The 25502-nt window shown below is 55.2% G+C and overlaps 1 long non-coding RNA gene across 1 annotated transcript in view; it reads right to left on the bottom strand.

The window, feature by feature from the left end:
* Positions 1 to 18940, bottom strand: part of LOC141372937 (uncharacterized) — a 28927-nt gene extending 9987 nt beyond the window's left edge. The window contains exon 1 of the long non-coding RNA XR_012378468.1: positions 18860 to 18940. This is a non-coding gene — a long non-coding RNA (uncharacterized lncRNA). The remainder of the gene's footprint in view (positions 1 to 18859) is intronic.
* Positions 18941 to 25502: the final 6562 nt, after the last annotated feature.

The raw sequence follows: 25502 nt of genomic DNA on the forward strand, positions 1-25502 counted from the left end.
TCTAGCAGGAGCTAAGAGTGAGTTTCAGGTCGGTGCAGGGGGTGACATGCAGTCCCCAGGCACAGACGCCTACTTGGGGGTGCATTTCCTGCCCTTCCCCTCTGTGATCACGCACACTCCTTGAATCCATGTCTATTCGCTAAGATACTGGGGACACATTTTCCTTGAGCCGGGAAGTTTCCCCCACGAAGAAGGCACTCTGTGACCCTGCCCTGGCGACGGAGGGATGGGCTGCAGGGACCCGGATCTTGACGCGCTGGCTCTGCGGCCTGGAGGACAAGGCCAAGCACTCGGTTTACGCTAACGATCGTTCATCTACCAGAGGGTGCGGCCAGGCTTTGAGGGTGAGCCGGCGTTCATCCCTTCACTCTGACCCCCCCACGCTCCTCAGAAAGTCGAACTCCGTGAATTTAAGAGCCATTTCTATTTTATGGTGCTGCTCAATGTGCTTCATAGAAAGACCCGAGCCCCCATCTACTCAGCAAAAGAACAGGCATTTTCAGAAGAGTTTGTTGATGACAAGAAAACCCTCAGCAAGATTTCTCTTCATGGGGAAAACGACCTTTTAACTTTCACGGCGCATTAAAAAAAAGTGGGGGGGAAACACCGTGCGGATAGTGTCTTCACTTACAGCCCAGGATGACCCCAGTGTTGAGTGAGCACCTGGACACCGCTGTCTCTGCGGAGCCCCTGCACAGTCAGCAAGAGAAAACACAGAAAGCACCTACCACGTTCCAGACACTCACTAGTTCCTGTGCATCTTTGCAGCAATTAGTGATGCAAATACGACTTCTCTCTTCCGAGGGAAAGCAGCTGAGCCACAGAGGGATGAGCTCTCTGACCGAGGTTAACACAGTCGACCCGAGCGCGAGATCCCGGCACAACCCAGAGGTTCCCAGAAGCTGGGCTCCGACCGGCGCCTGTGTCTCACCCCTGCTCAGGCCTTCCCTGGGATTCTCGAGGACCAGCCGTGGGTCTGATGAGCAAGCTCCCGTGGAGAGGAGCTAGTGCGTGGCATGACAGCCACAAAGAGCCATATGTGCCGGCGGTCGTTCCCCAGGCAGGGGCTGCTGCAGGACCGCCGTCCTCCCTGACTCCACGTGCACCATCCCTGGACCGGACCCGAGGACTGTCTGGAGAGAGGGAGGCTCAGAGTGTCGGGAGGGGGCCTCGCCATCCTGCCAGCAGCCCCACTACTGACCCCTGTCTGCAGCCCTGGCCAGCCCCCCGGACCCCACCCACCATCACCACGGCCTTCTGTGCCCAGGGCCGTCTCATGAATTCCATGCAGAGAACGGCGCTTCCGTCCTGGGCGGGGGCACCATGCTCCACACACAATGGGAACAGGGAGAGGCCCGCCAGGCCGCCCGCCAGGACGGGACACTGAGCAACAGGACTGGCGGTGCAGAAACACAGCCAGAGCCGTCTCCAGCCCGCGGCTGGAGGGCCTCCTCGGGGACCTCCTGTCCTCCCCGCGGCCCGGGGCGGGCCACCTGCCCTGCGCCGGTCCCCCCGCACACACAACCTCAGAGCAGGACAGAGTGGAGTTGCCCTCTGCTTCCGTGGCCCCCGGCAGCGCTGCCCGTGGGCACGGAGCCTGCCCAGCGCCCTCAGTCCCAGTCACCCTCTCCCCTGCCTGAGCCCCCACCCTGCTCCCTCCTGCCATCCTCAGGGACCACACCCCCCGCTGGCTGGCGAGGGCTAAAAACCGCCCCAGCAGGGGCACCCGGGCTCCCTCCCACCTGCCTTTCTATGAAGGACACGCAGCCGCAGTTGAAATCTGTGTTGCAAACTTGTAATGGGTCGCACGGGGACTTTTTTTCGCTCTGCGTTAAACGGAAGAGTGCCAACATGGTGTGTACAATATACTCAGACTTCTTAGGGGAAAATATGTGCCTCGAAAAGGGGCCTGAAACTCCGCAGTAGCAGCCGTAGCTGTCTCAGAGCTCAGGGGGCCCTGCAGGTGCTCGCTTTCCTCTGTGTTCTCGTCGACGGTGATTTTGTGCCCGTCAAAGCCTGGAAACTGTCCATGAAACAAGGGGGGGACTTCACTGCATGGCCTTCCGTCAGGATGTGCTTCGGGATGGGGACCACATCTTCACAGCCTGGGGTCTGTGGGCCCAAGGTGAGCTGCCCCAGGACAGCTTCCAAATGTGTCCACGAAATACGAAGAGGGGGGTCTCGCCACAGTTAACACTGGAGGAAAGTCTGGGTCGCTGGGTCCTGGCCCAGGGGCTCTCCCTGACAGGACGGCTGAGCCGCTCGGGGTTGGGGGGGTGGTCAGCACAAGGAACGTCAGGAGCTAAAGCACTAATGCATTCTCTCTGTCCTTCTTCACATAAATGAAACACTGATCTTGTGTGTTCGGTGTGTGTTCCCCCTTGTACGCGCCCGCACAACGCCACAAAACGCATGACCCGGAGCACACTCTCCGTGCCCCTAGAGAGTTCCCTTCTGCGCCTTTCCAACCAAATCCCCGAGTCTGTCCCCGTAGACCAGTGTTGCCTGTTCCGGGTTGGTGGGCGCGGAACCCTCCGCGGTTGGCTTCTTTACCGCCGTGTTGGAGACGGGTCGGTGCTCTGGCCGGTGTCGTCACTGTGAACGGCGTTGCAGCGCGTGAACACCGGGCGACGCGCATCTCCGTTGCTCAGTTACGGGACCTTCGGTTCCAGCTTGAGCAGTTCTGCTCATCCAACAAAGTCTTTAGTTAGATACATACTCTCATCCACTTGGGTAAATACCCAGATCATAGGAAAGGCTGACCCACCTGACACGGCCACCATACACCGTTCATACCAGCGGGTGTGAAATGCATTCCACTGCGTTTGATTTGACTCTCTGTAAGGATTCACGATGTTAAGCACCCTTCCATGCTCACTACTGATGTGCCCTGTTCAAGTCTTGTGTTCATTTTACATTGGCGTGTTCATCTTTTACTGTTGATTCATGGGAGGACTTTCCATATTCTGGACACAGCTCTTTGTCAGCTATATGTGCTGCAAATATTTTCTCCCAGTTTATGACTTCCCCTTTCTGTTTCTTAAGGGTAGTTTTTGGATGAACAGAAAATTTTAATTTTCATGAAGTTCAATTTGTCATGTATTTCTTTCTAGTTAATGCTTTTAGCATCTTGTGCAAGAAATCTTTGCTTTCCTCAGAATCATGTGGATTTTCCCTGTATTTTCTTCTAGAAGAAGCCTTATGGTTCTGAAGCTTATATTTAGATCTATGCTCCATTTAAATTAATTTATGTGTATACAGAAAGAAAGAAGTCAAGGTTCTTTTTTATTTCCATACAGATACGTAGTTGTTCCAACAACATTTGTTTAAAGGGATTTTGCTTTCTCCATTTGATTAACTTGGCACTAGTTGAAAATCAACCCACCTATAATCCACCTAATGTATGGATCTATTTCTGGACTTTATTTTGTTACATGATCTATGTGTCCATCTTTTTGCCAATACCAAACTATCCTGATAACTGTAGCTCTATAGTAAGTCATGATTCAGGTAGTGTAAATCTTCCAACTGTGTTCTTTTTCAAAAATGTTTTGACTATTCTAGGTCCTTGGAATCCTCAAATAACATTTAGAATCACGTTGTTAATTTCTACACACACACACACACACACACACACACAAACCCTGCTGGAATATTGATAAAGATTGCATTGAATCTGTATCAATTTGGGGAAATTAACATCTTAACAATATTCGTATTGTCTTCACAGAGGCATGCCCTGCACCTAGAACCAAGCTTGGCACATTGTTTTATTCAATAAATACTTATTGAATAAATGAATGAGTAAATGAATGAATGTATGGGTGAATGAGTAAGTGAATAAGTGAATGAAATATTAAGTGAGTGGAATGTAAATTACCCAGTTGGGACACAAGCACATAACTGAATATATCTGAGCACCATCTGGGTGTGTGGCTGGAAATAGGAGGGGATCCGCTCTCACTATTCAATGCAGAAGGAAGAAAGCAGACATCCAAAGGACTCAGGTTACTTTTTCTGGTTTTGGAATGCCCACGTATTTACTATTCTTAGTAAATCCCATCTGTTTCTTGCCTTCAAAAGAAAAGTTCAAATGTTTTTATCTTCATCAACAGCAAGAAAAAGAGGAAATTGCCCTATTTCACACTGTAGCGACCCACTGCAAAATGTTTGCTTCCCATCCCCACAATTTTAGGGTCTACTAGTCTAGAGATCTTAGTTCCAGAGGGAGAAATACTTCCCCCAGGAGATACAACAATGGTTTCATTGAACTGGAAGTTTAGGCCACCACCAGGCCACTTTGACCCCTCCTGCCTTGACTCCACAGGCAGAGAGGGGGTTCCCGTGCTGGCCGGGGGGAGGCATCCTGACCACCAAGGGGACATTGAGCCGCTATTCCATAATGGCGATGAGGAGGGATGTGTCTGAAATATGGGAGGTCCCTAAGGGTGTCTCTCTTGGGACTACTGTGTCCTGAAAATCATCCCTTCAGATTGGTGGAAAACCACAAGAACTCAACTCAAGGAGGACTAGGAATGGCCAAGACCCTTCAGGAATAAACCGCCAGCTGAGGTGCTTGCTGGGAGTGAAGGGAATGCAGATTGAGGAAGAAGGCAGTTGCAAACGGCACAACGACTTGGTGACTAGCGACAAGAGGACCGTCATTGTTGTGAGTTTTCGTTCCTTCTTTTGTTATGAATATGTTTGTATATATAATTGACCGGATATTTTTGTTTTCTTCCTTCCCTCCTTTTTTATCATCTGACACCGATGAACTGATCGTAACTACCTTTCTGTCACAGTGTAAACATGGATGTCAATGGAAGAGTAAACATCACACAAGGACTTTCCCTGCGCTTCTGGACCAGGGGTGAGCCCGCAGGAGAGCTGTGTCCTGATAGGCATCTGGAGATTAACTTCAGGCTAAGGAGACTGGCTGGGTCCAAGTAGACGAAGGGTGGACTGGGATGTTTTATTTATTGTCAAGCCGGCTAGGCTACAGTCGCCAGTGACTCGAACATCCATCTGGGCACATGAATGTGATCAAGGTCCCTAAGCTTGTGTGACTCTGTGTAAGGAATATGACTTCAAGTCAGGAAGATCGTCCTAGGTCATCCGGGTGGGCCTCGCCTAACCTGTTGAAAATCCTGAAGAGAAGAGCTAAGGCCTCCCAAACCAGGAAGAAACTCCCCATAGACAAGGCCCTGGGCTGTGCCGAGGGTCCTGCTCCCCCACCACCGATGGCCTGCCCCAGATTCAGACTTGCCTCCACCCACAACCACGCAGGCCAACTCCTTGCACTGAATCTCATAACATATGTTTCCTCCCGACCTGTTTCTCTGGCTGCACCCTGACTGACACAGATTTCAGAACCAGAAGTGTGGAGAAGAGCACACTGACCAGAAGCTGAGAACCAGGACAGAGAAGAGAGGGTGACTCCAGCTCCATGGACATCTGAGAAGTCGTTCTGGGACCCTAGAGCAGAAAGGGCAGTGAGGTTCTCCCATCACAGGATGACTTTATAATAATCGTACACACTCTTGTTACTGAAGAGTGTGGTGGCCAACAGCTTTGGCATCAGATGGATCTGAGGACTGAGGACACCGTTAATGGTGGTTGTCACGGTCACTGTCATTGCTTTTATCCATAGTTCTGTATACTGGGACCCTCCCCCCCCCAGACCAGGATTTTAGAACATCTGCAAGTCCAAGGACAGTGGCAGGAAGATCTCCACCAGCCGGGAAATTGGCCATAACTACACCCACATCTCCCGGAGAAAGAGGTTTGCTGAGCACACACAACTTCACAGCGACCCCCCCGCCCCCCATCAGCCCTACTCCCCAGGCCGCCTCCGAGCGGCTCCCCGCTCCTGACGCCTCCTACTTAGAAAGACATTCCAAAGCCACCAATGCCCAGGGACGGGTTTCCCCAAGTCCACGAAACCTCCGTTTTGAATGCAGAATTGAGTGTGTATATGCACATGTGCCTTTTTCTGGGGACAGGTTAGACAGCTTCTATCAAATCGTCAAACCAGTCTATCAAGGTGCTCCCGCCCTCAGGAGAAAAAAACAAGTTCAGAAGCACTGTTGTTGTTTGTTCTTAGAGGAAACGTGATTCACACTACCTCTCCATCAGACTGTGAACACTCCACACTAGACCATGGTTGCCACTTTAGGACACCAAAGTTCCCGGGCAGGTTCAGAATTTCGTGGGCATTGTAAAATCCCAAATTCTATGCGTCCTAACTCTTGCGTTAGATCGTAGGCTTATTCTGCAAGCAGTTCTTACTTAGGGCAAGCACTGTGTTCAACAGAGGTACTTTTTGGGGGCGTGGGGAGGCCATGGGAGGCCTGGCCATGTCATTTCAATGAGTCATAAGAAATGTGGCTCACGGAGATGAAGATCAAACCCCAGAGAAGTTGTAGGATCTACACAAGTTCACACGACAGGCCGTGGGTCTGGGATTGGAAAACAGGTCTTTCAGATCCCAGAGACTGGAGAGAGAACAACCCAGTCTTCTTATTTTAGAAATGAGAAAAGCTGAGGGCCAGAGATGCCTTAGCCACAGAGAGCCACACAGAATGACAGCCCCCAGGCCAGTGAGCACCCCCGCCCCCCCTCCAGGCTGCCTCCCCACCGGGCAGGTCTGAGCCCTGCCAGAGGACAGGCCCCGCGGACAGCAAATTCCAGGCATTCTGCAGGATTCCACTGACCCTCCTTATCACAGGGTTTGTTGAGGTTACCTTATCTCTCTGTGAAGTATCAGCGAGAGAAGTCTTCCATCACCCCTGTCCTTGTGCCGTTGGGAAGGAATCCCGTGAGCATCTGGGGATATCTCCAAGGACAGGGCGGGGGACCAGAACCTCTGGGCACTGCTGTCCCCTCACACAGCCAGCCGTAACGCAGTGCAATACGTGTGTGTGAGAATACATGTTTTTCACATGTATAAAAACCCATACTTAAATACCCTTTATATTTGAGCCTTAAGGCCGTGAGCGTTGGGGGCGGGGCTCTGTCTCCACGTGGGCCAGTCAGTTGGCAACCCCCTCCCCCCGCCAGGGAGTGAGGGTCCCCCCCCAGGCAGAGAGAATCCCCGGCTAATCACCAGGGCACCAGGGCATGGGAGTTCTGGCCCCAACCGCGCCGCTAACGGCCTGAGGGACCTTGAGCAGGTCACTCCACGGGCCGTGGCCTTGGGCAGGTCACTCCACGGGCGGTGGCCTCGGGCTGGCACCTGTGCAATGAGCGCGGGGCTCCGGGTGCAAGCTCGGAGCTCTATCCCATAGGCCTATGGCTGCACAGTACTTTAAAGTTAGGATATTTCATTGTAAAACTTAAATATCTGGCTTCTCTTTAAACAAAGAAGAAGAAGGAGGCGCTTTGGCACACACGTGCTTCCTTCCCGCTCCGTGGGCTGTGCGGCCCAGGCCCCGACCCCTCCCCGGACCCCACATTTGTACCCCCGCCCCCACCCAGGGGCTCTCGCAGGCGGCACAGGCCTGGACTCGCGCCCAGGCGGTCTCCGTGACCCTGGCCAGAGCAGGGATTCCGAACCACACTGCCGCACGCCCCACACAACGTTGACCCTCTGCTGAAGAAAATGTGCCCTCGGCTTTGGGGAAGCAGAGTCGCTCAGACCCAGCCCACCGGAGAAACTCCACTTGGGGAGAAAATATGTGTCCTATCTCTTCCTCGAGGAGTTCAACCGTAACAGCGTCTGGCTGCGCGGCTAACCCCATGGGAGCGAAGCCAGGAATTTCTTGCACGCCGTGGGCCAGGCGGGCCATCACGGACGGGCTCTGGTCTCCATGCCGTTCCGCTGCCAGACCTTGGTCCTGATGTCTCCCCGTGGGGCTCCAGGGTGTGCCCGAGCTGTGATCTCGGCTGCACGAGGCCACTCTGGCACCCCGGACACGGCGGCCTGCCGGGGACCAGGCTCTGCAGACCGTGCTCTGGGCGGGCACCAGGCCCCCGGCCCACACGGGCCCCATCAGCTGGGGCCGGAAAGATGATACAGCTCTTTGGAACTCCGAAGGGACTCTTGGTTGTTTAGAATATTTTCATAATTGCATTTTACAGGACTTGTGCTCTGGGGCTTTTTTAGTGTAGAACAACAACTTGAAGGCAAACCTTCAAAACCTCTATATGGGAAGAAAAGGGACAGCTCTGCGAGTACGTTACTTTTCCATCCGCTTGCAACCCAGTGTGGCTGGTGTATTTTCTCCTCCAGTAGAATTCTCTGAGAGCACATGATAATATATCCATCCAGAAAAGATCTTAATCCCTTTTGAGACTGCTCTGCAAGCTTGAAATCTTCAAGAGCCGAGTGTTTGACGTGTAGTGTTTACCGTGGACAGGGCCTGTGGGGCACGTGGAACCCTCGGGCAGCCACGGCTGTTCTCGGGGGGGCTGTGGGGTCCCGGGGAAGTGTTGGGAGGGTTCCACACAGAGGCTGACCTGCCCTCACATCTCGGGGCGGATTCTGGGAGCATATGGATTGCCTGGCGTAGCGTAGTGGAAGGTGAGTCTAAGCTGGGTTGTGGTGCCTGGAGTAAAGGGAAATAATGTTCTCCAGTTGCATGCATTATTGATGGCATATTGTAAATTTTTAAACAAAATAAATAATGTATTTAGAGAAGTGTCATTTTTATGACCGTTTACCAACTGTATGGTTTAAAGTTACCTAAACAACGTGAAAATACTTTTTTTGGAAATGAGCTTACTGAAGAGACAACAAATTTTGACTTTTAAACCCCTCTTACTGTGTCACGTGTTATTGGGGTGACTCGAGCCTGAGCTCTGGAAGAAGCGGGCACAGGGAGAAGGCACGACCTCCCGTCCTTCATGCCTACATCCGGCTCGGTGGGGATGTGTGTGTGCGCACGCTGGGAGGAACAGGACATGGGTAGGAAAGGGAGGGCAGGTGATCCCGTCCCCAGGAAGGTGGCCATCTGCGCAGGTGCAGGGCAACCCCACACCCATGCCTGCTCGGGAAAGACCCCAATGCCAGGGGCATAGATCTACTCTGTCCGGCTTTGTCCTCTGCATCCAGAGCTCCGCCAATGAAGCTGGACTCACAGCACACATTTTGCAAGGTCTCAGAATAATTTTCCGGACTTGCTGATGTCATTTGATTTGATCCGGCTCACTGACCATCGACTATGTAGGCAGCAGGGCGCTGGGCTGTGGGGACACAGAATGCCAGAAAGAAGGTCTCGTGATCCGGGGTTGAGCCCTGGGCAGTGGGGAAGACAGCTGTGCGCTTTAAACCACATCGGCTCTGGGGTCCCCGTGCAGTCCCAGTCTGGGCTTGAGGCTGGGATTACAGTGAGAAGGGTGCCCAGGCATTTCTGACCCAAAGTCCCCCTGCATTCTGAGCCCTCGGACCTGGCAGATTGCCCCGGCGTGAGGACGCAGCCAGATCCCCACGTTCCGGAGCCAGACGCCCTGAGCTGCCGCGTCACCACGGACTGTGACCGTCCATCCGCAGTCGATCCCCGTGTCCTGGGGCCAAGGCCCTCTCTCCATCCCCAGTTCAGAGCGTCAGCCGCCCAAAAAACGCAGACGCAGGGCAAGGGCACCACTGGAGCATCGGCACTTGGGGGACAGACGTGGCCCCGCCGGGCCCCCAGGGAGTGGCCCCTGAACCAGCTGTGACCAATCGCCCCCCAGGACAGTCCTTCCTCCCCCTGGAGAGACCAGCCACCTCTGGGGCAGCGAAGAAGGAAGCACAGGGGGAGGCTGGGCTCCAGCCCCAGGAAGGGCAGACCCCGCAGAAGGCTTGACAAAACGGGATGGAGCCACACATTTAGGGAAGGGGACTGGGGGTCTTGGACGGCTTTCAAAGGCAACTATAAACCTCCTAAAATTTTAGGCAAAATTATATGTTTTTGTGTTTGTGTGTGTGTGTCTGTTTCTGAGGAAAGGATCTGTGGCTTTTCATATTTTCAAAGGGCTTTGCTATCCCACAATTATGGAATATTTTCTTACATTTTACGGTACAGGGAACTTTTTTTTAAAAGTACAAGATTTCTACTTTTTATCCTAAAACCGTTTCCCTGTCAGGAGTAAGTGAGACCTGCAGACAGCATCTGGGAAGCAGAGGCTTATTTTTAAAAATTGGTCCCATCTTCTAAGATTTGAAGGAAAAAGCTCACATTTTAATTGTCTTTAAAGAGAAGAAACAGAATCAGGGGTATCTATGACCAGGTGGCTTAATTCTTATCACCTTGGGATACCAAATTCATTAAAAGTTTCTATTTAGAACCGCGATCCCGTCTGCCTTACAAATCCCAGCAGCTCCCCAGTTTCCAGACTCCCACAAATCAGCTGCCTTGTAGATAATTTGTACATTTCAGTACATTTAAATGAAATGCCATTTGGATGACCTGCAAAACCTGTCTCAGTACCGTTTCTATTAGAGAGGCCACGTGACCCGTGACACACGCATCACACCACCTGGGGACCCAGTGCCTCAGTGCACGGGCGCGTCTCCCTGCCTGCACACTGAGACTGGGACTGCAGTCTGCCCCGGGGTGGCCTTGAGACTGGATAGGATGATGCCAGCGCACGGCCTAACACAGGCCCAGGACTGCGGGGTTTTCTTCCTGAGTCTGGTCGCCGGCCCCTGCTCTCCAGGCTCAGGGACGGCAAACTGCCAGCCGGGCTTCACATTTCCATCTGCCACAGGCTGGAGTTGCAAACCCGTGTCTGAGCAGCCTCGTAGGAAGGACCAGGCCCCTGTGGGCTCTTGCTCTCAGGTTCCCGGCTGCGGAGGCGCTCGGGGCGGAGCCAGTCCCGCCGCCCAGCGTGGGGCAATGGGGCTCGGGGTGCTCCCCGACCGACCGGCCCTTCTGGAAGCACTTAGACAGAAAGGGCACACCTCCTTCCGTGATTGTGGAGCTCACTGCGTCCCATGGAAAGGCAGCCTCACCTGTGTGTCCACCTCCAGGGTGTGCTGTGGGGAGGCGGTGACCTGTGTCATTTCAAGGGCGAGTTACATAAGCCCAAGACCGGCCAGAGCTCTGCAGCCGCTCCAGCACCCCGGGCGCATGCGGGTTGGGGTCCCCCTTCCGTGGGAAGTGGGGACACAAAGACGCGCTCCAAAGCGCACAGACGCCTGCTGCCTGAGCGAGGCCCTCCCCACAGGGCAGAACCCGCGACGCGTCACCTGCACCCTCGGGGGCCAGAGTCCCCTGCACACCCTCGTCCCCCGCTCGAGCGTCCCATCCTGACCACCACACTGCCCACTCTGCCCTCTCCCCTCCGGGGCATCCCCATGAAAAGCCTCACAGCCGGCTCGAGCCCGGGTGATCGAAATCCGCTAGATGGGGCCAGATCCAGGGTCCCTGACGGACCCTCCAGTTTCAGATCTGAGCAGACCGCGCTGTGCTCCTGGAGCACCTCCTCCTCCTGGGAAGGAGGCCTGGAGTGTCCGATCAGAGTCTGAAAGTCAGACGGGATGTTCAGAATCATGTGTTTCCATGGTTTCTGCGCGTTCCCGGCTTCCCAGAGTTCTCCTCTGCAGTTCCGGCAAAAGCTAGATGTGTGCTCACCGGGGAGAGGAGCCACACATGCCCAGGTCCAACAAACACTTCCTCGGGCTCACGGACCCCACCGAGGCATGTGGGGCCCGGGGATGGTATGAGCACTGGAAGGTGTGAGCGCCTTGCGGGGTCCTGGCATCTCTCTGGCATCAGCCAGCCCAGTGACCTCGGGCCTGCCCCTGCTCCCGGGACCTGTGTCTTCTCTGTAAACAGGGTCCCAACCATCCGCAGCTGTGTGTGAAAGGCCCAGCCGAGAGGGGGGCAAGGTTAGGACCCCATGGGATAGCAGAGCCCGCCACGCCCAGTCTTATGGATGTGCGGCCTGAAGGCACGACCTCCCCTCGCCCTCCTCTACCCGGTGGGTTTTCCTCTGGTGTAAACAGAGATTTTCCCATTCCAGACAGTTCTTACAAAGCTTTCCCAGCTTTCCAGGTGACATTAAGACAGTGGTAGGTAAACTCAATGAGCACAATCACCAAAAAGCAAGGTTTGAAGGCATCAGTTAAAAGATTAAAACACCAGCTTAGATTCAAACACCTGACAGTCCTTCTGTGAACGCCAGGGTCCGGTGCCCCGCGGAGAATCTGGCCCAGGCTCGCACACCGAGACGCTGCCCTGCCCCAGCCCCAGCCCCGGGAGAAGCACCGTGATGGTCAGGGCTCAGGCGGGCCATCGGCGGTCTGCCTCTGTGCGTCTTGGCCACCCCTTTCGGAACCACAGCTGATGGGGCTGAGAGAAAACATTCCTTTTTTACGGATCCTTTTTCCCGTGACAAGGTAGGTGGCTTCAGACCGACGAGCAAGCCCTCCCCCAACACCACACTTGAAAAGGCAAAGGAATCTGGGTTAAGATCTGATTTCTTTCCACCTGAATCCCTCGATTGACTTTCCACGTCTCAGATTCTGTTGGCTTGTTTGGTGTAAGTGAAGTCTCGAGGCCCTTCTCTGGGATGGTAATATTTAGAGCTGTCTGGGGCTGGGGAGATGCCCGCCCCTGCGCGGAGCTGAGAGCCTCCCCTGCAGGATGCTGGGCAGGCCGGGGGCGGGGGGGGCGGGCAGAGCGTCCAGGGAATGGGCAGCTGCTGCCACGGAGTCTCCAGGGCTTTCTCGCTGGACCCCATCCTCGTCTTAGAGAGCTCAAGGAGTCTGAAGGATCTTCAAAGACCCTCCTTACATTAAAGGGGCCGTCCTGCAGCTTCTCCAGGGCAGAAAGTTCCCAGACACAGAGAGACAGAGCTGTCCCTTTGGTGGCTGAGAAACATTCCACCAGATGAAGCCAGGTTCCTCAGCCTCACCAGTTGGCGTGGGGCCACCCTGCCTGTGTCTTCATCACCAGATTTCTGGCCCCACCGAAGCTTATGCTGACCCACAGCCCCCCTGCATCCAATCCCAGGGAGCTTTGTCAAATGCCACGCCCCCAGGCCCACCCCGGCACTCACATCGGGCATGGCCCACCCTTGGCCCGGCCCAGGACCGTGGGGGCAAGCACCTGGGTTTAGACTGAGGAAAAGTACAAATAAGATCCAAACCCATCTCAAGAATTAATTAACAAAAGGAGAAAACCCAGTGGCCAAGGCTCGTGCTCCGGCTGGGCGTCAGCCACCGTCATCAAGAACCACCCTGCCAGCAATTATGCCAGCAGATGAACCACCCAGCCTGGCTTCACCAGCCCCAGAATTTCAAAGAGAGCATGAATCATAAAACTTTAGGCTTGGGAAGACACCTCAGAAATTGAGACCGTATCTCAGAGCAGGACCTCTCAACGTCAGGGAGCCCAGGCCCAGGCAACCACAATGTCGCAGAGCCCGAGTCGGCGGGTGGGGGCCTGGGACTACGTGTTCCCAACCAGCTGCCGGCGACGCTGGTGCCCGTGCTCCTGAGAACAGCAACATGCTCGGGAACAGTGTGGCCCGAGTGTGGGCTGGCGGTTCACGCCCCAGGACGGGAAGGTGTGGGAACTCACAGAGCTGTGCCTTCAGATCAGGGGCTCCCCGGGGGTCCAGGACACGCCGCAGGCTCGAATTGTTATAGAGAGCTTCCATCCCGGCGCCAGACATTAGCCCTGCAAACTCTCTGACTCATGGTCAAAAATGTTGAATTTTTAAAAATGACTTTAGAGTTTTTATTTACTATTACATTTTACAACTTTAAAGCAAAACTCAGGTATGCGGTCAGAAGTGTTTTTTCTCCCTTTAAGAATGTTAACAAAATGCTTCAGATAAATAAAACATTTCATTGGGGTCAGCCCACTAGTGGAAGAGACGTGTGGTCTGTGCCACTGAGGCACTGGGGGGCCTTGGGCCAAGTAGCCCCCTTTCTGTGTGCCATGTGCTCACCTGCGAGCTGTAGGTGGCAGTGGGGCCTTCTGGAAGGACTCGGTGAGTCATGCACTGTCACACACTTAGCATGTGTGACGCCCAGAAAGCCCTCATCAAATGTCAGTTGATAATATTCCTGTTATTATTTCCTCCTCCGTTGGCGCCTGGGTGGGGAGATTTACACAAACGTGTTGAAATCCTCAGCATGGACTGTAGACTCGAGAGGTCGGAAACTGGGTTGTTCCCTTATCTGGAATGGTGGCGAGTTCAAGGTGTGTGGCAGACGAGAAAAAACAGGGCTTACATGGCACCTAACTGCCCTACGGAAAATGCCTATCGGCTCAGCCAGTGTGGCTCCTCGGCTCCGTGGGCGCCCCCACCATGGCCCCACGCGGGAAGGACACTGTGCTGTGACCTAGGAAACCCCTTCCTGCTTGGGAAGATCAGATTTTCATGACTCACTGGGGCAAAGGTGTTACCACCAAAGGTACCTTCAATCTCACCTACAACTGACTGGTTTTATGGGGACACACCTCACCCCTTACGGGGCCCAGGAGACAGGAAGCTGACCTCAAGCTTGGGATCTCAGGATGAAAAGCAGTGTCGGAACGCTGAGGAACACTCCTGGAGGGTCACGGCATCTTCTAGAAATAGCCTTAGCACAAACCACCCCTGGGATTCACCCTTCCGTTCCCAGCAGGCCTGGGCCGCCTCCGCCCAAGAACCTGCCTCCTGGGCCCCTCGGCGTCTCTCGTAAGAAGGCCTCAGTGTTCCTGGGCGCAAGAGGCATCAAGTTAATCAAGTTTCATTCGAGTCAAGTATCTCATTAATTACTATTACCATTGCTTATTTTCATTGGTGGAACAGTAATTTTTTTTTTAATTGGTGAAGTTGTCCCATTGTTTGGCGTCATGTAGACACATCCATGAGGATTGACAAAGTGAAGTGCAGGAAGGGTCTTTGCCTTCATACTGGAGAACAGCACTGCCATCCCCTGAGGACGGACTCAGCTGATGCTCGGAGCCTGGCCTGCCCGCGGCTCCCCGAGCTTGTGCAGCACGTGGCCTGGGGAGGCCTGGGGCTTTCCGTGGCCTTCCATGGTCGATCTGGAGGCTGTCACTGGCTCCCACAGCCCCCCGCATCCCAGTTCACCCAAGGGAGACCCTCGCCACCGACCACATCTCAGAGCCACCTGACGGAGGTGTGAGCCTTCCTGGGGACCCTGGAAGTACCCTCTCCTCAGCTAATGTTTGTCCAGTCTCCCACCCTGTGCGAAGTGCCTTGATGAGTAATACACAGCTCCTTCCCTCCAGAGATGTATCATTTAGGGGAGACAGGCAGGTTAATTACTAACTTACGCAAGGCTGAGTAAAATAAACACTTTAATCACCGTGTGGATGGCGCGCTCTGGAGATGCTGAGCCCAGCCACCAAACCCGAGTGGCGGCGTCAGGGGTGAGGTGGCACGTGAGCGGCCTCAAAGGGCACCATGGGCACAGACGGGCGACAGGAATGTGACCCAGGTCGGAGGCTGCGCTGAACCTCCCACTTTCTGTTCAGGCAGAGGACCGCTGACGAGGCTCAAACATTAAAATGAGATGTGAAGACGTGTGCGCTGGGAGTCTGCGCCCAGCTCCCCCTCGATCTGGTCCCCTCGCCCCTGATGACAAACGTTTGCATCAGGTGCGTGCTCTCTCTGTGTGCATGTGAGTGGAGGCAAACGCTAATACATATGCTGCTCCCCCCTCAGACCCAGTTCCGCACGGCATCGTATTCTGAAGATCTTTCTGTCCTGGTTCCTGGAGATCTTCCTCATCCCTCTCTTCCACTGGCGGGCTTGACCTCTGGGCCGTTTCGAACCTTCCGCGCTCACAGACCCCCACGAGGAGCGACACTGTGCGTGAGTCGCGTCGCAGGTGCGCTGGTGTTGATCAGAGGGACGGAGCTGGCTTCTGGCCAAGATCCATGCATCTGCAATTTTGGCGAATGGTACGGATTCCCATCCACAGGGGTCGTGCCTTTGCGTACAGCCACGGGCGGCACGTGGAACGTCCACAGCCCTGCAGCCAAGCATGCCCTCCAGCTTTCGGGCTGTCAGCCTGTGGTGAGAAGGGGGGGCTCTCCCCTCGGTTTCAACAGCATTCCTGTTACAGGAGATGATGAATAGCCATCTCAATGCGTGTTCTTGGAAGAAAGATCATTTGGTCTTTCACTCCATATGCACCTAATATCCAGTATCAACGTTAGAAAGTCAGAAGGGAGACCGTGAGTCAGCCCTCCCATTCGGTGGAGCTAGCTCATTTCCTCTCTGATACAAATTGAGCTGGTGAGGGTGGGAAGCCCCGTTCGGAGACAGCGGGGCTCAGTCGATGGCGTATTTGGTATCGAGCACCGAGAGGCAAAAGGGCCTTGGCTGCCAGTGCCTGTGGAGGGAGCCCCACTCGCCCCATATATGGGCCCCGAAGCCTCAGCCCTCTGTGCTCAGGACCCGCCTTTCCTGCACACAGAGGCTCAGGCCTCAGGCCTCCTCAGGATGACCTGGGGCGAGGGAAGGAGGAACAAGGGGCTGTCTCCCATGCAGGAGGCCTTGCCTGGGTTAGAAGTCCACGATTACTTTTAATTGAATCAAAATGGTGCAACAGGGCGTGGCAGTGGGGACTTGACCTCAGGTAAAGCGAGGTCCGGTGGTGGCCATATGCCAGGTGGGCCACGGAATTCCTGCGCTGGCCTTGGCAGTAGGTCTGTGACTGTCTACTGCCCCTGACATGGCCGAGCGAGCCCGGTGAGGAGCTGAGGTCATGCCCGGCCCCCAGGCCAAGACCGCAGCCTGTCCCAGGCCCCAGCTCCCACCTGCTCAGGGGGACACCCCAGGCAGGGCTCCACAAAGGCTGATTACTTAACTACACACCAGTGAGGGGCCCAGAGCAGGCCCCCAGGAGTCCCTGGCCTCCCTCCCTGGCGGCCTCTCTCCCACTTCCCCTTCCTACCACTCCAGAACATCCCTCCGAACCTGGGACAAACTCCTCCCTGGAAGAGTAATGTTCGGCTTGAATGAGTGGGCAAGCCAGTGTCCCTTCAAGCTGCTGCCCAACTCTGGAACCAAGCAGCCAAAGCCAGGGAGAGATTCCGCCCACGATGGGGTCCCCACCACGGTCTCTGCACCCCCACTCGTACAGATGCTGGGCTTGGGACACGTCACCGTGAAACAGCCCTTCTTCCCTGGCTCCCTGTCTGAACCATCAGGAGGCTGGACACACTGTGGTTCAAGAGCGGGCTGCCACTCACTGGCCCCTGACCTTGGCCAGGGTAGGCTTCCCAGGCCTCTTACTTCATCCGTAAAATTGAGGAAATGTCCACAGCATTTTGCAAAGATTAAATGCAATCATCACTACAGAGAGCCGGCAAGTGATTGGCTTCCCCGATAGACTGTCAAGTGAGCCAAGCGATGGGATGGAGTGTGTCGGGGGAGCAGAGTGTGCAGGCTGAGCGCCCCTCACCCGCCGGAGAGGCAGGTTCGGGGGAGGGGTTCTCAGACCCGATCTAAGGGGAGAGGCCCAGGAGGCGGCTGAGAGTCTGGGGTTGGCAGAGGGGGACCGCACGGAACTGGCCACAAAGCTGGTGGCACAGGAAGAGGTTAGTGCACGGAGCAGGGGCAAAGGCCGAGCTCGGCCCACGGACAATAAGAGGTCCGGGAAGGAGCCAGAAGGGGAGGCCAGAGGGAGCAGCCCAGGGAGGCGGGAGGGAAGCCAGAGAGGGCTCTGGAGGAAGGGCAAGGAGCTGGGCCAAGGGCCCAACCCGGCAGTCAGGGGCCGAGGGCCAGTCTAAGGGGGGCCAGACAGAGGCAGCTCGTCAAGTTTGCGGCAGGGGTGAAGGAAAGCGGGGCACCCGCAGGGCCAGCTGGATAACTTGTTCAAAACAGAGACATTTGCAGAACAGGTAGGCATGTGCCTTTTGAAAAGCTCTCCAGAGATGCTAAGAGCCATCCCCTCCTGGCCCTGCCCTGCAGCAGTCAGACTGTGGGGCGGCCAGGGGATAGCTGCTCGGAGGTCAGCAGGTGCGCAGAGCTGTTCCAGGCTTAGGCAGCGAAGGGGCAGACGTGGGGACGCAGGGCCACCGGGCACTGAGAGCAGAAGCAGTCACCACCACTCACTACATACAGGGCCCTGCTCTGGTCGTTAAGTGCAATTTTGCAACTTACTTTCCATTTTAATGTGTGGTTTATCCTTCCTATGTCCAAGCCTGCGGGAATATTTCACTGTTGCCCCCGTGGCCTCCTGTCCACCTTTACTACTGCTCCTCTGCTTTGGGAACAGAAATCGCATCAGGCACCACCGAGAAACAAAGATCTCCAGGTCAGGAAGACCCTCCCCACTGAGACGGCCTGCCACTCCGCTCCGGACCCACGCGGGGTCGTGCCCGGACTAAGATCTCCGGCAGACGCTGAGTGGTGCAAGCAAGCCCACTCCGTTCACTCTTGCGTCCCACAGCCCACTCTGACAAAGAGAAGAGCGGGCGAGCCCCTCCCTGGCCCTCACCCCTGCCCACTGGGGCCTCCGCGGGATGCCGAGTCTCCCTTCTGGAACCTTATCTGTCCCATATCCCTCCTTACATCCTGCTGAGGAAAGTTTGCCCAGATCTGGGGTTAAGGCGCCCACAGTGCAGGGAAAGAAACTGAGACTTCGTTGGAGGAAGAAAGAAAGAGAAGGAGGGAATGAGACCCATGTCCCACCCACTTCTGGCAGGAGAGGCTCCCAGACTCACACCTGCCAAACCCAAACCTGAGCCCCGGGCAGGCGTTAGGACCACACGGTGCAGAGCAGGGAGAGGGGGACTTTATGGAAAAAATGCTGGGGGGAGGGGAGGGCAGATGAAGGCCACAGAGCCCGGGACTGCACACTTGCGCACAGTAGGCACTTAACAAACATCTGGGAGTGGCCCGAAAGGACAAAACGAGGAGCTAAGCAGGAGCCAAGTGAGCAGAAGCGGACCGTACTGACCTCGAGCCTCAGGACGTGCTGCGGGGGAGCCACGGGGGTCCGCGGTGGAAGGGCAGCTGGAGCATCTCTTAGAGACTCACTCGGGCTCTGCCAGAGAGCACGGCGCTGCAGGCTTCCTGTCGGCTTTGAAGGGCCAAGGTCAAAGGTGAGGAATGATTTTGAAACTGTGGGAAGTTTCGGCCCCCTCCTGGTTTCTCAACGTTCTGTCCAGTGTCCATGTGATTCATGCCCTGACCCAAGCTTGCACCATCTGTCTCCAGCCCAGCCAGGCCTGGGAAGCCAAGAAGCTGCGAAACTGCCCCTGGGTTAATCACGGTAATCATGATCGTCATAAATATGCGGCAGACACTGTTCCAAGCACTTTTCATGTATTAACTCATTCATCCTCACGACGGCCTTGTTTTCATCCACACTTTACAGTTGAGAAGATGGGGCAGTTTCGGAGTCCCCCGAGGCCGTGTGGTGAGTGTTCGGGGCCGTGGGCTGCAGACCCGGAGAGCGCGGCTCCACGGCCTGGCTCTCGGCCGGCACGCTACACCGCCTCTCTCAGCCCAGGGCGCGAGGTCGTCGCGACCCACTCAGGCTCCACCCGTCCGTCCATCTATCTGCCCATCCCTCCACCCGTCTGTCCTTCCACCTGACCGTAGATCTGTCCCTGACAAACCTTAGGCAGCAGTCCAAACAAGGGGGCAAAGGGAAGGAAGAGATGAAGACACGTGTTACTGCGTGTCTTATCACACCCATCAGGCTGCCCGCGCCTGGCTGACACCCTCTCCTGCCTACGTGTCGGGCCGACCCCACTATCGACCCCTCCTCTGGGCCATCCCTGTGCTCACGCCTCCTTCCGTCCTCACTCTTCACACCACCCTTACGCTCTCCCAGGAAAGCCTTTCTTCTCTTCCCCAAACTTTACCTGAGTTCCAACAATGCTGCATTTTGCCAAGGCATCACCTTCATTTATGGAAGGGAACTAATTGGATTTTCTGTGACAAATTACCCAAACCAGGGTGACATAAGGAGTGGATTGTATTGATTAGTGAAATGATAACCAAGCACGTCCAGTCTTCCACTGCCCTGGCAGCCGACCCTGTGACCAGTGACACACTCCTGGCTCTGGTGTGAATACAGGATGAACTATGAACTACTTCTCGCTTGTGTTACACCGGCGCAAGTTCAGATGTCAGCACGCTACCATCAGCAGATAGCGTGAGTGCCGGTACATGATGGAGTTTTGTGTGTCCATGTGGAGCAAAGAGAGGAAAAGAGCTTTGATCAATAGGTAACGTGCATGGTTGTAGGGGTTTTCAAATACATAAACACAATCTTTAAATGGAGTTCCACAGAGATACACTCACCGCTGCTTCCTTGTCATTGGACTCCATCTACTTTACGCTTCCGTGAAGTTGCTACCACGGGACAGGGTTGCAGACCAAAAATAGGATGAAGATAAAGAGTAATCTTGATTCCCATTCATATTTTGCAATAACTGATAGCATCCGTGTGACATTACACACCTGATCGGCTTCCTTCTCCTCGTAGGTGAACGCCGGCTCAGCCACATGTCTTGCTGAAGAGTAACAGCTGATGTTTACAAAGTGTGTGATGGCGAGACTGGTCTTCCTGACCCCTCGGGGTGGTGGCGGCCACACAGCAGGATCGGGGCCGCGGGGCTGTGTATGATCTGTATGGGACATTGAGTGGCCGGTGTGGGTCCTGCCAGTCCTTACCGCCTTCCCCTGGCCCCTGGATTTGCTGGTCCTGGACCCAGAGGAGGTGAAGACCAAACCAGAGGACCCACTGGTGGTGCCCAGTGGATACACAGACAGCGCCCTAATAAAAGTGCCTATTATGTGCCAGATACCGTTCAAAAACCCTTAGCTGGAACAGCCCATTTTGTACTCAGAGTAACCCCTGGGGGCTGGTTTCACTTCTTCCCAGGTGACAGACACAGAAACGGAGCGCAAGCAGAGTAACACCAAATGGAACCGAAGTGTTGGACACCCTACGTCACGATGCTTTTACTGAATAAGTCGTTCTGTGGAGATCAGGTTCGGGTTTGATGGCCTTAGATATTCCGTTTTGTGTTCACAGTTGTGGATAAGAGCAGCAAGATGACCTCCCTGGCTTCTTGGTTGTGCGGGGATGTGGAGCTTGAAGAAAGGCTGCGGACCAGGCGGGCTCCCCAGTGGGGGTGGTAAACTGCGCGTGCACGGAGTAGGCAGAGATGCAGCTGGGGTCCACCGGTCACTCCACACCGTCGTGGGCTTACGGCGGCAGCGTCCCCCATGTGCTGGGTTCGGAAGATACTGCGCACAGAGCGCACTTCCCCTGCCTCTCACAGCCGCCAGCTCCTACGAACCAGGGGGTGCAGCTGTGCTTCCGGAAACCCAAGGGTTCCAGGGGGGAGACGCAAAGGAAGAGAAGTGGGGGCATGCTCCAAGCCCAGCTCCCCAGAGCACCTCTGCTTCCTGGAGTCAGGAACTGGATTTCTGTTCTCAGTCTGGTTTTAAGACACCCTTGCACGGCCTTGGGAAGGCTGGAAGCTGCAGATGTAAATAGAGCCCGAGCCTTCGAATCACCCAGAGCAGGGCTGTGTTTGCACTTCGCTCTCCCGCCCTGCATGACAGAATTTTGAAGACTGGTCAGCAGATAGCCCACATCACCTCTCCATGTGAAAAGGAAGCAAAACGCGAGATGCCCTCTATGTCACATCACCTAGTACAGGCTTGCCCGCTTAGCTTCCATTTTTCTCACTCAGCTTTGGGCAGAGTCGAGGGGCATGTGCTATACTAACACAGAGATTTCTAGTACGATATGCTTTCCACCTGGCAGAACGCCTGGTTGGGTTTTTGCTCCATCCTGATGGATTTCGAATTCTGTATTAGTTACCTCAAATGTAGTCATCCTCAAAGAAATTCACTGGCCCCAGAAATCTGAATTAATCATAGACTCAGTCTCTCATGGAGAAAAGCTCATGCCCCGGGCTCCCCTCCAGGCTCCAAACCACGGCAGAAGCACCCGGGCCGAAAACAAGGTCTAAAAAATACGCCTTGGCCTCAATTAAGAGGAAGAGTTCGTGCAAGGAAATTGAGCCAAATGGGATTGGAAGTTTCTGCTGGCCTTTCCACAGGGGCAGCAAGGTCCGCACCAGACGGGGCTTGGGGACGGATAGGGTTCCAAGAGTAACGGGCTGCTCGGGTCAGAGCTCCGAGCCTTCTGGAACTCAGCCTGGGCCACTAGAGCGGGCGCATTTCTCACCAAAGCAGAAGGTGAGCATCAAGCGCAGCAAGAATCCTAAGACCCACAGCGAGGGCTTCTGCTGCCCTTCAGGCGTCCCCCAACGTGCTACTGCGTCCCGCCGCCCAAAGGCAGAGCCAGTCAGAAACGCGACAAGCGACTCCAGGAAGCAGCCCGAAAATCCCCCCCAAATCTGACCCTAATCAGTGTCACTCTTTCCTCCCCAGGCATGGGCCCAGCTCCGCGGGGCGAGCTCCCGGAGCGCGTGCAGGGGCCGCCCACTCCGATGGCCGGGCGGGAGTCGACTTTTCACCCATGTAGCTGACTCGTTCCAGGGGACCTGGGCCCATTTCTCCAGGAGAGGACCCACCTGACAGCCCCCAAACTGAGATCCGTCAGTCACTTCCCACGAGCTCTCCCTCCTCGCCACCATCTGACTTCCCCCGGCCGCGATACATGAGTTTAGACCTGAACACACGGCTCGCTTTCCCACAAGCCAGCGTGGAGGTCATTCTGCCCACACCCTGAGAGCTGGGCTCGTGTTTTTCAAAGTCGGGCTGTTCCAGCCACGCGAGCCCCTAGGACCTCCAGCCTTTGCCCACAAACTGGAAATAGCACCGCCCTCCCCACAGTGTTGTGGCCATGTTTCCACGCGAAGCAGTATGCACTACCCGTAGGCATTTTACTTATTATTACTATTTTGGATTTTCTGACTGATGCACCAACATTTTTCCCACTTGCATGCCGGAGGATCTGTAAGGCAGCAGGGATGCAACGGGCCCAGATTGTTGGTACCTGGAGGTTATCGAGATGGTTGGTGGAACGGGAGGTGGTTCAGGAAGCCTCTCCCATCTGTTGGGTCCCCCTGCCAGGGCTGGGGTGCGCCACGGGCCATGGAGAGGCCAGCACACGCGGGACCAGCTTGCAGGAGAAAGGTCCATTCCATCTGGGGGCTAACGCTCCGTGTCCCCAGACCAGATCTGATTGGGTCAGTATGTCCCCAGCCAGCTCAGTTCCCAGCATGTCCCCCAAGGCAGACGGCCTCCCTGGGGCACAAATCCTTGGTCTGATCAGATGGCAGGGTCGGCATCATGCGTGCACAAGAGGCCATGTCTAGCCTTTCTTTTCACGTCCCAGCCCGTCCGAGCTCCCGGGACTGCTCTCCAAAGCGGTCACTGACGGCTGCCTCTGGAGAGGCCTCTCAAACATTCAACAGACCACGAGGGGTTGGGCGGGGGCTGGGTAGAATAGTCCCGGGGGTGCTTTGCCCTGCCCCACGCGCACAGCTGGCGCAGGATGGATGTGGCTTCATTCCGTTCCTGTACCCAGAGTCCTACCTCATGACCCGCTCCCACAGAGCCTACTACATCCCACCCAGTGAATTAAAATGGCCAAAAATGCACCCTGTTTTTCCCGATTCCTTCTTTTCCTCCTCAGGCTAACTTATGACTCTATAATGAGCACTTGGTGTGTTTGAAATGATCCTAGAGAGATTCTGTTGCTCTCCTTTTCTGTAAAATAGTCTTACTTCTCAAGAGATAACATCTCTGTGCATTCCACACCCTCTATGATATTAAAAATAGTATGCCGAGGTTTTATTTAGTTTTGTATGGGGACCAAGTTTTAGCTGAATAAACAGAAGGAATGACCAAAGGCAGCCAGACAAATACAGAACCGGGCTTGTTTTTTTAAAGATTTATTTATTTATTTACTGGGGGGAGGGGCAGAGGGAGAGAATCTCCAGCAGGCTCCCCCATGAACACGGAGCCTGATGTGGGGCTCGATCCCATGACCCTGAGATCATGACCTGAACCGAAATCAGGAGCTGGACACTGAACCAAATGAGTCTCCCAGGTGCCCTACAGAACCAGGCTCTTTTTAAACAACTGGGTTTAATGTAAGAGAGAAGTCTGGTGTGGTTCCCCACACAGTATTATTATACCCGTGACTTATTTTCTTCCATTTCAGTGAAATCTTTTACCCTAAAACAGCCAGCCTCAATGTTTTTCTCCCGATGACGTCACCAAAGACCCCCACAGATACCCTCGCCAAGCCTCACGGGAAGGGCCTGCGGGACAAAGAAGGAGAAAGAAAGACCTGGCTTGGTGAAAACAGGCAAGGAGGCTGGCCAGGAATGGGATTCAGGTGCAAGCAGCCAGGAATAGAGAAGCAGGTCTTCACAAACCTCGCCAGGTGGCCCTGCTTCAGAGTCTGCCCTCCCTTCCTCGCCCCCTGTCCACCCGCCGCAGAAAACAGGAAACCAGCGAAGCCTCTGGAAGTCCCACCAGCCTAGGGCAGCGTTTCCAGGGGGAAAGGAGGTCTCCAGAGCTGGTGGCCTTTCCATCCCATTAACAGGAACGCCAAACTTCAGGCGCCTTTCCCAAAACATAGGGATCACCGCCCTGACCCAGGACATGGGGTGACAGAGGAGGACACCAGCACCAGTCCTGGTTGGAATGGAGCTTCGTGGGGGGACAACCAGGGAGGCACGCGTCTATCCCGGCGAGGCCTGAGGGGCGCCTGTCCTTCCCGCTGCAGCAGACCTGTGAATGGCTGCTCCTCACCCAGCATGTATCCTTCATCAAGATTTTCTAGGCTTTGGCCACCAGAATTTTGTCATGTCCCCCGTGGCCATTTCTCGCAGAAGCCTCTCTGCATTTTGTTTTCCCCGGCCTCACCTCCCACCGCCAGGCGTCTGAGTCATGCCCCTGGCCTAACCCCCGGTATCTGTACCTGCCTGCACGCCGTGCCCCGCCAGGCACACCGCAGGTATCGTTCGTAGCCCTCAGTCCCCGGCACGGTGCCAGATACCGGTGACACTGCCCACTCCTTCCTTCTTGACTCCACCACTCTCTGTGGCTTCCGAAGACCTTTCCTCCTCCACGCGACCCCGTTGCCATCCGTCCGGGATGGCCGAAACTCTGAGTTTCCTGCTGAGCTCTCCACCCCAGCCCACCAGCTGTCCCAGACCTCTTTTACTTGTCACCGCACACTGACTGTGAGACCAAATCCAAGCCCCCAGCTTAGGATGTAAGGCTTTCCAAGAATTCATCCTTCTCTGCCAACTCAACCTTGCAGAGCCCATCACGCCTCAGATGGCAACCTCCACTGTCCCGTGAGCCCTGTCCGTGGGCGCCTTCTTCATGCCGTTGCGCACGCGGCCCCAGCCGCCCCAGCACCGCCCAGATGATCAGGACAAGCCTCTGCTCTTCTCTCTGATTCCCACACCAGCTCACGCTCTACTCTACCTCAAGGCTTTGAGCGTCTCAGACCAAAGTCCCCCCTCCCTCCTCATGCTCCAGGTGCCATGTCTGGGCTGTGTCATTCATTCGGCAGCCCTCATAAGCATGAACTGTATACATGAGGACATGAGCGTCTTCAGGAAAGAGGAAGACCTGCCCTATAA

The sequence above is a fragment of the Callorhinus ursinus genome, unplaced genomic scaffold, assembly GCF_003265705.2.
Source record: "Callorhinus ursinus isolate GAN/ISIS: 27379988/994484 unplaced genomic scaffold, GSC_fseal_2.0 scaffold6, whole genome shotgun sequence".
Classification (NCBI taxonomy): domain Eukaryota; kingdom Metazoa; phylum Chordata; class Mammalia; order Carnivora; family Otariidae; genus Callorhinus; species Callorhinus ursinus.